Source organism: Monodelphis domestica, chromosome X (genome assembly GCF_027887165.1).
Source record: "Monodelphis domestica isolate mMonDom1 chromosome X, mMonDom1.pri, whole genome shotgun sequence".
In the NCBI taxonomy this organism is placed as follows: Eukaryota; Metazoa; Chordata; class Mammalia; order Didelphimorphia; family Didelphidae; genus Monodelphis; species Monodelphis domestica.
In genome coordinates, this window is record NC_077235.1 from 8,229,763 (window position 1) to 8,242,372 (window position 12,610).

The 12,610-nt window shown below is 43.4% G+C and overlaps 1 pseudogene; it reads left to right on the forward strand.

Annotated features, from left to right (window-relative positions):
• The first annotated feature begins 6,735 nt into the window (after nt 1–6,735).
• Nucleotides 6,736–7,607, forward strand: LOC100618435 (tubulin beta-5 chain-like; annotated as a pseudogene).
• Nucleotides 7,608–12,610: the final 5,003 nt, after the last annotated feature.

Below are 12,610 nucleotides of genomic sequence, written 5' to 3' on the forward strand. Positions count from 1 at the left end.
ATTTCTAGCTCATTTTCTAGATGAGAAAACTGAAGCAGAGGTGAAGTGACTTGCTCAAGGTCACATAGCTAATAAGTGTCTGAGGTCAAAATTGTACTTGGGTCTTCCTAGCTCCAGGTCCAGCATGCTATCCACTGCTCTAGTCAGTATTGAACAAATGCTTGTTGGATTGAAATAAACCCAGTAAACTCATGCATGAGGTAGACCACCTTTTATCTGCGAAGCCAGAAGTGGGAAATCCCCAAAGTCTTTGAAAAACAACCCCCTTTCCACCATCTGACCCAACAAGTCAGATGTACATTTCCACATAAAAGCTCTTTCCTTTAATTTCCTGCTTTTGCAAGGAACATAAATATATTCTTAACCAAATGCAAATCACATACCACAGAGAGATAATTATCACTTCATCAATTCTATCTAATCTCCTTGAACTCCATTTAGTGCTGTAAGTAACAAGACCTTAATGATCAGAGACAGAAAATCAAGCAGGGCTGAGCAGGAAAGGATTGTCTCGGGTTTCTCTTCTTTGCCATGTCTGAAGGCCTGTGGGGGATTGTCTTTTGCTTCCTGGCTCATTCCTTGTTTCTGGTAGGGGTTTGTACTGGGTTGACCATGGGGGTAAGACTCCTTTGCCTCAGCACCAGTGGGCTGTGGCTCAGGCTACTCAGACAATAGCATCAAAAGGAAGAATCGATCATGTCCAATCCACAGCTCATGGAATTCTGGTAGCTGACAGCTTTATTTGGGAGACAATTTGTCTTGCTTTGATGAGAAAGAATGCAGGGTACAGAGAACATTAAGGGGGCTTCCAAACTGGATTATCTGCCCAAATCCCCTTTTTTTCCAAGTCCCTTTTAACTTGTGGCACTATGGTAGAGAGAGTACTGACTCTGAAGGATCTGGATTCTAATTCCATCTTTGTCGATACTTACTAGGTGACCTTCAACAAGTCATGCCACTTCTCTACCTCAGTTTCCTCATCTGTAAAATGAGGGAAATGGACATGCTGATTTCTAAGATCCTTTGCAGTTCTCCATCAGTGATCCTATGATTCTGCCATGGGGAGGGGCTTAGAGGTCAAGCCAACAGTAGCTGAGACACTATGCCTCTGTCTCCAAAGAGCTATAAGATGGAACAGACTGACAGATGACTTTCCATTGTAGGACTTTCTACCAGGGACAAGCAGATTGGTCTGGAATGGAAAGTCCTGCTTCCACCCAGCTATGGGCTCCAGTTCCATTTGAACATGAATCAGAACCCTGCACAATTGTTGGTTCAGGCCCAAAGTCAGCCAGACATTGTGGTTCCCACTGGGTAGACAGAGCCTGGCTGGGGAAGCCAGGGGAAGCTAGGAAAACCTGGGAGGGGTTGTGTTTTCTGTGCTGCATAGAACACGGCACAGGAGAAAAGAAAGCAAAGTCCATTGGAACATAACCTATCAGAGTTGGAAGAGATCTCAGAAATCTCCTACTCTAATTCCAGTCCTCACCCCAACCTCCTGGACCCCAGCCATTTTACAGACAAGGAAACAAGAGCCTAGAGAAGGAAAGTGAATTGTCTAAGGTCTCTCAGCAAATTACTGACAGGCTAGGACTAGAACTCAGCTTTCCTGACCCCGGACCAATACTCTTCCCCCAGTACAATAATGTTATTCTAGAAATCCCATGAATGCATAATGAAGACACTATGAACATAAACTACCTCAATTTGTTATTTTTAAAACATTATATAACATGTCAGAGGCTGGGTAAATAAATACGGAGTTGGGCAAGGTGAGATGATGACTCTAACAGAACCCTCTGGAACCTGTGTGAGCTTGGGCAAAACGTGGGACTTCTTTAGATTTCAGAATCCTCATCTATAAAATGAACAGGGTAGCTAGATAACCTTTAAGGTCACTCACTCCCAGTTCTAAATCCTATGATCTTAAGAATTAGGACAAATAAGAGGAAAGCTTCCAAATTCCATTCTCCTGGCTACAGGAAAAGGACACGTGGAAAAGTGAGTGGGAGAGGAAGAAGTCACTCTTGGGTTACTGTGGAAGCACAGCGAGCCAATTTCTCACTGCCCAGTGGCCTCCTCCAGTTCTGGACTTGGCTGAACATAGCTGTCTCTGGACAGCCCCCAAACACAGCCTCGGGTATGCAAAGGAACTCTCCAGGCAGCTCCCATGAAACAAAAACAAAACTCCAACAAAATACCACATGAAGAAAGATTGAAGCCCAAAGAGGTTCAAGATGGGTAGAAAAAAACCATGAAAATAAGAAGGAACATGGGAACATGTGTTGATGGCTAGAATCATGGATTTGGGACTGGAAGACGCTTCCTAATGGAACTAATCCAATTTCATCATTTCAGAGATGAAGCAAATGAATCCCAGAGAACTTCAGTGACTTGCCTAAGGTCATAGAGGTTGTTCACATCATGGCAGGATTTAAATTTAAGTCCTTGGATACCAAGAGCTAGTGTTCTTTCCATTAAATCACACTAGTGGCACGATCAATTCGGTCATGGTTTTGGGGGCCCGTTCTCAAATTATTCTCAATCCATTCCTTCATTCTCCTCAACACAGAGGCTCTCTACTCTCAGAGCTACCTTTCCAATACAGAGACTTAGAAAAATATACAGTAAGTCTGTCCACTCAACTTCTTTGAGATGCACCAGGCAGATTGGTTTTGGTTAATTGGCATGGCTGTCATATAAACTGGTGGTGGATGATTTTAAATGTTCAGCTTTTATGGTTGCTTGAAGCCTCTGGAAATACACATTGTTCTCCACTCTACCTCCTACAGCCTACCTCACATGGACCTGCTTCAATTTCCCTCCTTCCCTTAGGATATCACCTTTGGTAGATCTCAAGCAAACACCGGTACTTTTATATACTACCTCATTACTGGTAAGACATTTATCAGGAGAGATCAATGGGACTGAAAAACCAATGAAAGGCAAGGAAGAAGCCAGGCATTTAAGTGGAGGAGATCTGAAGTCATAGAACCTGCATCTGAATCCTTATTTTATGGCTGTGTGACCTCATGTAAGTCATTCTCTGTTCTGATACTTTGGTTTCCCCTTCAGAAGAATGAGTTGGTTGGATTAGATAGCATCTAAGGGCCCTTCCAGATTTTGGTCTAGGATCCTAGAATCAACTGGAAGTACACTGAAAGTTCTATAAAGCTAGATACCAGCTTAGACCTGAAGCCTAGAAAGTAAGGAATATAATTCTAGGCCTTCTACTGGGGATACCATTCAACCAGAATCAAGGGCAAGTCATAGCAATGTATCACACAACTCTCTGGGTCCCACTGCCAAGAACCAATCACACTTGAGTAACAGAGCTGGGGCATCTAGAACCAATGATCTTTAGATATAATTTCTCTCCTAAGTGGGACAAGGTTTTGTTCTAGAATGAGACAAATGAGGAATTGACTATCCTCAGAGAGTTTGGGCACTACTAAGCACTGGGACCATGAGTTGTGAATCCCAGATAGTGTGCCACTTTTAATGGCTTATTTCTGGTTGCTCATTGGCTTCTAAAGGCAAAATGGTAATAAGGTCCATAGTGGTTTAGTTTGTAATTAGCTTTGCTCTCTCAAAGTGCCTTCGACTAGTTCCTGCATTGAGGGTCTGGATCAAGGGTACATTCTTCAAAATCCCCTACTCTTTGCTATTGTTCCTAACAAGTTAGTCTAAGAAAGCTCTCCTCCTCCAGGTCAGCCTCTGCGGCTGTACCTCTATTATGCCAAAATAATCAGGAGGCTCAGTCAAAAATGTATTCAAACCGGCTGTTTGTAGTCAGGGAAATAAACCATCTGAATGATTGAATGAATTGGCTGGCTATTTTGGCCCAATGTAGATAGAGCCTTAATTTATCTGGGTCACCAGTATGTTTGAAAGGCTTATAGTTTGGACCAAATCTTGGGAGACTTTTGGGACTCTGTGATTGTGCAAGCACCAAGAAATAATCATCATCGAGTTTACTGACCCTAACAGAGCTGTAACTAGGGTGGGAAAATGGGGCCTGAGTTACAGGGTGACAAAACTTCGTGGAGGCTGACCCTGCTGGTTCGGAGGGTGGGGTCTGTACCTGTGATTGTTTCACTGGAGGGAACTCCTGGTGTGTAAACTTCCCCGTTCCAGGGCAAGCCAGCTACTCAGCTAAAACTTCCATTCTTACATGGCTGCCTAAAGGCACTGAGAGACTAAGGGATTGCCCAAGGCCACACATCTAGTATGTGTCAGAGGCAGGATGGAACCTAGATCTCTTGACCTCAAGGCCAACTTTCCAGACAATCTCCTGTGCTATCTAACACCTACTATGGTGAGCAAGAAGAATTCGTTAGGACGGAGAGCTCTGATGGAATGTATCTATTTCCACCCCCCAGTAGAAAGAAGGACCCTGGTCTACTTCCTCTTCAGTGTTCCCTGCCCAGTACTAGTATCTTATCTCTGAGATTTTTTCTATATATCTATCCATCTACCTACCTACATGTGTATATATATATATGTATATATATATATATGTGTGTGTGTGTGTGTGTGTATACATATACACACACACGTGCCTATGTGCATACATATTACATGTAGATTTATAGATCTTATATGTATTGTTTGTTGTCTTCCCCATATTACATGATGAGCTTCTTGCAGGCAGAGAGCTTGGATTTTTCCTGGCACAATAGGTTCTTACTAATGTTGGCTGCAGTTGTAGCTCCTCTGGCCCAGTTTTGTCACTGGGTGGCAGTCTCCTAGGAAATGGTTAGGTGGCATCCTGAGATCTCATTCAAGAGGGTTGACACTTCCATTCCTCCAAACTGACAGATATGTTTCATGCTAATTCCCCCTCCATCTCATCCCATTTTAGTTATGACCCTATACTTTGACACTGATGCTGGACTGATGCCAGCCCCTCTTTGTTTTCATCCACATGGGGGAACCTCAGAATGGAAATTCCCTACATCACTGCAAATCAGTTACTTCTCTGCAACCTTTTCATCTTTGAGAATTACCTGGAACACTGAGACAATGCCCTAAGGTCATGATGAAGAACCTATGGCATGTGCCAAAGATGGCACACAGAGACCTCTCTGTGGGCACATGCCCCTCACCCACCAGAGTTACTTACTAGAAAGGCAAAGGGACTCAGGAGGAGCTGCTCCCTTACCCCTCTCCACTGCATCTCCCCACCCATTTGTCCAATGGAAGCACTTACACCCTCCCCTAAGTGGAGGACTCAGGCTACTCCCTTCCCCCTCTCCATCAGAGCTTCTCCCTCCCCAGAGCAGGGACAGGGCACAGCACACAGACTGGGGAGGGGGAGGGGTACAGCAAGTGATCTCTAAAAGGTTTGCCATCACTGACCTAGGGCATTCCCCAATTATAAGTTGGGCAATTTTCTTCTTCCCATAAGGCAAGATCACTTGCCTAGGGTCACACAGCCATTACATTTTGGGGGAATTTTCTTAATCCTTTTAAATACATACATGCCTCTATGATGTCTCTAAGTAATTTTTATTCTACTTGCAAAGGAATTAATACTTGGCTTATTCAGAACTTTTTTTTCATGCAGGCCTGAGATGCCCTTTGAAAGGAGAGAAGCAGAATCCTTTCCCTAAAAAGACAATGCTAGATATTCTCTCCTCCATCTTTCCTAGTGAATCCAGGCTTGGCTAGAGAAGGACCCCATGTGAACATGCAGCTGTTTTACTGGATTCCTCTGGGAACACAAATGGACTTTTATAGCTCTCAGTCAGAAGCTCTTAAAAGAGAGGGGGAAAGACCAGAAAAGAAAGTGAGGGCTTTGTTTGGAAGAAATAAAACCCAAACCACCAACATTCTAGGCCCACTTTCTCCTTCATTCCATTCTCTTTTCGAAGCTTAACAGAGATTTCCTCCAGATTTCCCACTCCAACCCTTGATTTGACCTTGACTATGCCAAGTCCTACAGGCTGTGCCCTTGGGCAAGTGTTAGGAAAAAACAAGACGGCTCATAAGTCCTCTATGGAGCCCAAATTATCTGATACAAACAGGCAAGGATGGAGGGGAAAGTATCAGGTCATTGTAAAATGGCACATTGTCCAATAAGACACGGCCTGGCACTAATCCCAACTCACAGTGGGGTGGATATGTGAGCTACTGCCAGAGTGAAAACTTCCTCTGCCAACTTCTCTAGAACTTTGAATCTTACAGAGTTATCTAGTGCCTTGAAAACTGAAGTGACTTGCCCAGGCTCAGCTAGGGAGGATTTAAACCCCCAACTCCCTAACTTCAAGGCTAGATACTTTATTCAATGCCACAATGCCACAATAAAGGGATACTGTTTAGAAATACATTATTTTGACTTAGGAATGAAAAATATGGCTAAGGCTTCTCAATTCCTAAGTATTTAATAATAATCTATGATGGATCCAGTAGGGATTGGAGATTCTACAGGGATTAGAGAGATTGGAGAATCTCTACAGAGATTCTCTGCTGTCATGTGACTGAGAGATGAGGAAGGAGTTACAAGTATGAGAACTCCTCCTCCACACAAAACCAGCCCTGGTGTGGGGGAGTGGGGACAAATAGCCACTTCTGTAGGAAGGGCCTTGTGTAGGGTCTGTCCTAAGGCCTGGGTGTAGGCCTTCCATAGAGGAGAGCCACAGCATCTTTGAGTTGGAAGGAAATTTCACCCAGTTCAATTTGACCCAGCACAAGGATCCCCTCCAGGACTCAAACTCAAACGCTCACTTGCAAGGACTTCAGCTCACTCACTCCCTGGAAGGAGGAACAGGATCTGGGATGAGAACACTGCTCATTAGCAAAAGCCAAGAGGAATATCTGGATCAAATCTTAAATACTGTTAGTCTCATGTCTTCTCCAAAAGTGTCTGGTATTGTGGTGGAGCTTTAGGATACTACCCTGTCGGTCCACCAACCGGATGAAAACAGAGATGAAACTTATTGCATTGACAGTGAGGATCTGAAGCTTACCATTCCAACCTGTGGAGACCGTAACCACCTGATGACTGCAATCATGAGAGGAGCAACCACCTCACTGTGCTTCCCAGGGCAGCTTGTTGTTGAGCTTCCACAAATGGGAGTCAACATGGTCCCTTTTCCACACTTTCATTTCTTCATGCCAGGCTTTGCTCCCTTAATAGCCAGCAGTAGTCAGTAGCACCAAGCCCTCACGGTGCCAGAACATGCTAAGAACATGATGGCTGCTTGTGACTGAAGACAAAGAAAGTCTCTCAATGTGGCTACTGTTTTCTGAGGCCCAGTGTCCATGGATGTGTAGATGCTGGCCATCCAGAAAATAAGTGGCAGCTTTTTTGTAGAGTAGACGCCTAATAATGTCAAGGTAGCCGTATCTGACATCCCTCCTTGTGGCCTTCAGATGGCTTCCACAATAATTGGCAATAGCACTGCAACTCAAATGTGACTCTGAGCAGCTCTCTGCCCTGTTCTACCAGAACCGGTTTACAAGAGAGGATGGATGAAATAGAGTTTATAGAAGCAGAAAGCAAAATGAATGATCTGGTCTCCAAAAACCAGCAGTGTCAAGAAACTAGAGCCAATGATAGAGAAGAAACTACTGAAGATGATGAGGAATTGATCAGTGAATAAAGAAAAATGTCCATATCACACTAAAATATAAATGACAGCTTAATAAAATTCTTTTAATGTGTCAATTGCCCTCCATTTAGAGTCTTTTGAACATGGCAGAGAATTGACATGGAAGGTCCTTGGAAAAATAAGATTGTTTTCTATCCTTTTATAGGGGAAAAACAGGTTAAACAGTATTATGTTGTGCTGAATATGTAATATAAAAACTAAGAAAATCTATTCATAATAAAAGAGGAGCATAAAAAAGTGAGACGGCTTAACAGCTCTAATTGCTGGGAAATTTTGCTGACATCTGCCTCCCTGCACCTTCCCCTCATAGTCACAGCTTGTTTTGCCCTCTATGACTGAGCAGAACAAGGCCAGTCCTCATTGGGCATCTCTCAAAAGTTGATCATGCTCCCCCTGAGTCTTTCTTCCTCCTGGCTAAACATCCTCAAGTCTCCTATGGCGTGATCTCAAAGCCATAGATGCTCTTTGATGTATCAATATCCTTCTGCACCTGGGGCCCCAGCACTGAACCGGTCATCCAGATGAGATTTGATACTACATTGACTTTTCTGATTACCATTTCCCAGTGTGCACTCATGTATTTGGTGTATGGCCCACTTAGATTCTGAGGACCTCTCTTGGCACAGTGGAGAGAATGCTAGGTCTAGATTCAAGAAGACCTGAATTCCAATCCAGCCACAGACACTAACAAAGCAAATCACTTCATCTCAGTTTGTCTCAGTTTCTTCATCCATTAAATGGGGATCATAATGGCAGCTACCTTCCCGGGTTGTTGAAAGGATCAAATGAGAGAATATTTATGAAGTGCTCACCACAGTGCTTAACACACAGTAGGTGCTAGGCACACTACATGGCTAACTACTACCATTATTCTTTTTAAGATTATAAATTGCAGACAGGTTTCCAATCTTTATCAATAGACGGTATATCCACAGTAAACATTCATTCTGCCAAGGAGATCACAGGTCAAGACCAATTCCTACCCGCCCCTAAAGAACAGACCAGCTCCCAATGAAAAAACTTTGAGAGAACAGTCCTGAGAACAGAACTTCAGTGCTTCTAGCATAAGGCCAAACAACCTAACACGGATGGCACTGAATCCAGGAGTGTCTCATCTTTTCTTGGTGACCAGAAGCTCTTGGGCAATCATCTAGGGAAGCCTATGGGATCCTGGCTCAGAATTATGTTTTTAAATGTCTAAAATCAAACGTTTAAGATTATGAAGGAAACCGAAGACTAGTGCAAACACAAGATGCCATTTGTCTCAGTTCCTGAGCTCTGTGAAATCAATCCAGAGACCCAAAGTTAGGAACCCCTGGTTTAAAGAGAACAGAACCAAAGCCATGCTCCCTCTTGCATTGGGTTAAGGCAAAGTGGCAAGCATAAGTCATGTGTTTGTTTCAATCTGATCCTAGGTACAAGGAAGGCTGAGTGATGATTGATCAAGCAAACAAGAGGCCCAGTTCCATTTAGCTGCAGTAGCAGAGGCAAATTGAGAATGAACTCCAGCCTGCAGAGGAAAAAGAGTTGGATGGAGGAGCACAGGGGCTGGGCTCTGCTACTTGATGGCCTAGATGAACTTGGGCAAGTCACTTCTTTAGGCTCTTTTTCTATAAAAATGCAGGAGGGGCTGCAATCCCTTCTCTCAGAAGGAACCTAAGCACCCTTTAGTTAGAAGAAATTCTACCTAAACAGAACACTTGGGTTAGAAAATACATTGGTTTCAGGTGCAAATGGAGATTTGGGAATTTGGACTGTAGGCATCAGCTTGTCCTGGGAATCCGGCCAAAGCTTAGCTTTGGGTAGAGAGGGAGAAGGCTGGCCTGTACATCTGCCTTTTGTGGGTTCTAGCTGGATGCTTTGCATTATGTGAGCAAAGTTGTTTGTGGTCTAATTCTTAACAATGGTACCCTCTAAGTCATGTCAATGGCTTCTCTCGGGAAACTGCTCCCTGTTCTCTTAGAGATAGCAGCATGCTAATTAGCTCCTCCACTGGTAATCACTACTTCAAAGGCAAAAGAGATAAGCCTGGGCAGGACTAGTGGAAAGAGCCATTTAAAGAAGACTTACAAGAAGGATATGTAAGAAGCCTGTGGAAGGTATCCGAGAAAAGAGAGCCAATGACTAGGATAAGGAAATGTTTTCATGAAAAGCCTCTTCACGAGAAGTCTGTCTCTGCCCCTTTGGGCTTCGTTTCTATTCTACCAATAGAAGTTTGGTGTTTGGGAACTTTTGAAGACCAGTTGATCATGTACGCTTTTCCAAAATTGTACTGATGGAGCTTTTTGGTTGGTTAGTTACATTATATTCCCAGGCGGACCAAAAAGATGTCTACAGAAACAGTATCTTTTCTGGTTCTATTAGTTGTATCTATTTCTCCGGCAGTAGACATTCCCCGGTCCTTCTTCAAAGTCTAGCTCTGGAGTGGTAGATGAGTTCTTTTGGTTCTACTCATTTGGTGTACAAGAAGATCTGTCAAAAGACAGGGTAAGGCTGGAGGACCTCAGGAGCTCCTTCCAGTTCAAACTCCCACAATAATCTAGTGGTGGCTGAAATGATGTGTGTGTACATATTCATTCATATATATGCATGTATTTGGCCCGAAGTGTGCATCTAAGGAGAATGAAACCTCCCAGGTTCCAGGGAAGACTCCCACCCCTTCACCCCAGCATTTACATCGCTCTGCAGGGCTGATGATGGATTAGAATGTGCCTTTGGGTAGCTGATTTCTCCAGGCAGAGACCCGTCTCTACATGCTTCTCTTCCTTTTTGTTGACCAATTCTCAAAGTGTAAGATTGTATATGAAGGTCTGTCCATCTCCATATACATATGTATGTGTTGGGCCATATGCTAAATTTGGGGAAGCTACATCATTTGCCCACAAAGTCAGTATCTGGGTGAAATTGCTAAAAGTATCCTTTTTAGAGAGTAGGTAGAGTCCATTCTGGAATTACCAAATCAAAGCTTCCTTCTTTAATTTTCGCTCTGAATCTTGTACGTGCTGTGTGTGCATGCACATGTGTGTGTGTGTGTGTGTGTGTGTGTGTGTGTGTGAATTCCACTCAGATTTTGGCAGGTGGGGAAGATATTGAATAGCAGAGGAACAGCCTACCTCCATCAAATTAACTTTAAGTATATGGCCATATAGAAGGGAGGAAGGAACAAAGAAAGGAAGAACCTACAACCCAACATTTTCATTCAGTAATAAAAAGCAGTCATTTGTCTACCTGTACAACAGTCTACAGAATATTAAATATTAAAGAATGGTAGCCAGAAAAGAGCAACTTGTGTTCTGACTTTTCAGATCAGACTTCCATGGAAAAAAAGGAAAGACAAAAAAGAATACACGAGCTTATGCTTCTCCAGGGCAGCCATTATTCTCAACGTATGCTTTGGGGACTCCTGGGGGCTACCAAAGCCTATTCAGGGGATCCATGAGGTCAAAACTGTTTTTGTAATAATGCTAAGATATCTTAATTTCAAAGATGGTAAGTGTTAATAGCTTATAACCCACATAAAACGAAGCTCTTATGGGGGGTCCACGATAACTTTTAAGAATGTAAAGGGGTCTTGAGCTTTAAAAAATGCATGGCACTTTAAGAATTGCAAAGCACTTTATAGTGCATTACATTCACACTATGCTTAATCCCATGTTCAAAAGGAGAAGTAGGATGGCTAGACTTGGAGTCAGGAAGACCTTGAACCCGTAACTTTGTATGACTTGGGGCAAAGTCACTTTTCCTCACTGACTCTCAGCAAGTTATACGTGGAGAGATCTAAGATGTGGTGAGAATTCTCACATGGAAGAAGTCAGAAAACAATATGATTATCTCATCCCCATGAGTGTAAGGGTCTTAATGCAGTGTCAGACATCCCAGGAGTGTCTTCCATTTTGCAGAATGATCAAACAGAGAAGGTAAAACCTAACCCATTAGAATAAATCTCTCATGTTGGTATTTCAGGTACGCACAAGGCAGAGATTCATGGAAGGCCTTTCCTGGTGCCTCTCAAGTCACCATTTGGGGGACTATGAGTAAACTAAGCCCTGAGTAGGATCCTCAGACTGAAGGTATCATGAGACATTGGCAAGAGCACTGGGTTAGAGGTCAGAAGACTCCCTCTGTGACCTTGGGCTAGGCCCTCCCCTTTCTGGATCTGCTCTGTTTCCTGCTCATATACTTGAGAGGTTCAAGTAGATGATTTATGGTTCTTTTCTTGCTCCTCTAAGTGTTCTATCTCAGACAACCAACCACAATTTCACGGCTAAAAACAACTTAATTTTACCAGTGAATTTGCCAGGCTTCTCCAAGGGTATCATCACAATGACAAGAGAAAAAAAAGAATGGCTTCCAATCCACTGTGGTCAACTTTGGGAAGACCCAGCCAGCAGTCACCCTGAATGGGAAGACAAGGGGAGTTCCCACTTTGCATTGTTGGGGATGCCAACACAGATGAGATCCCAGATCATGTGACTATTCAATATGTTTGCTTTAGTTAATTAAGTCTTCAATGTTAAATTCTTCTTTTTAATCGTTTGCTTGGCCTTGCAATCTCAAGGTGTGCTCTATTTGTGCTGCTAGTAAAACGCTGCTTCTGGTTACCTTTGAAGTAGCAGGGCTCACTTAAATCTAGCCAACATTGCTTCAGCCATACCATGCATGAAGGTGAGGTGCCGGGAAGCAGGCAGTGCAAGTAGATGTAAAGATATCAATGCACAGGGGCGAGGGAAAGTCCTTGGCACCTAAATAACATGAGTAAGCACAGATCCCTAGTTTGAGAAAGCCCAACTCATTCACACGGCCTCTTTCCCAGGTTAAATCACTGAGAGAAACCATCACGGTGGGTCAGACTTAGGCAAAGCTTCCCACAGAATCAATCATTAGCGACCACAAGCCAGGGCAGCTTTGTTTATCTTCCATTACATCCATAGGATGGCTGTGGTGGTTTGTTGAGTGAGCCTGGCTGGTCTATGGTACCTGCTTTAAAAAGCTTA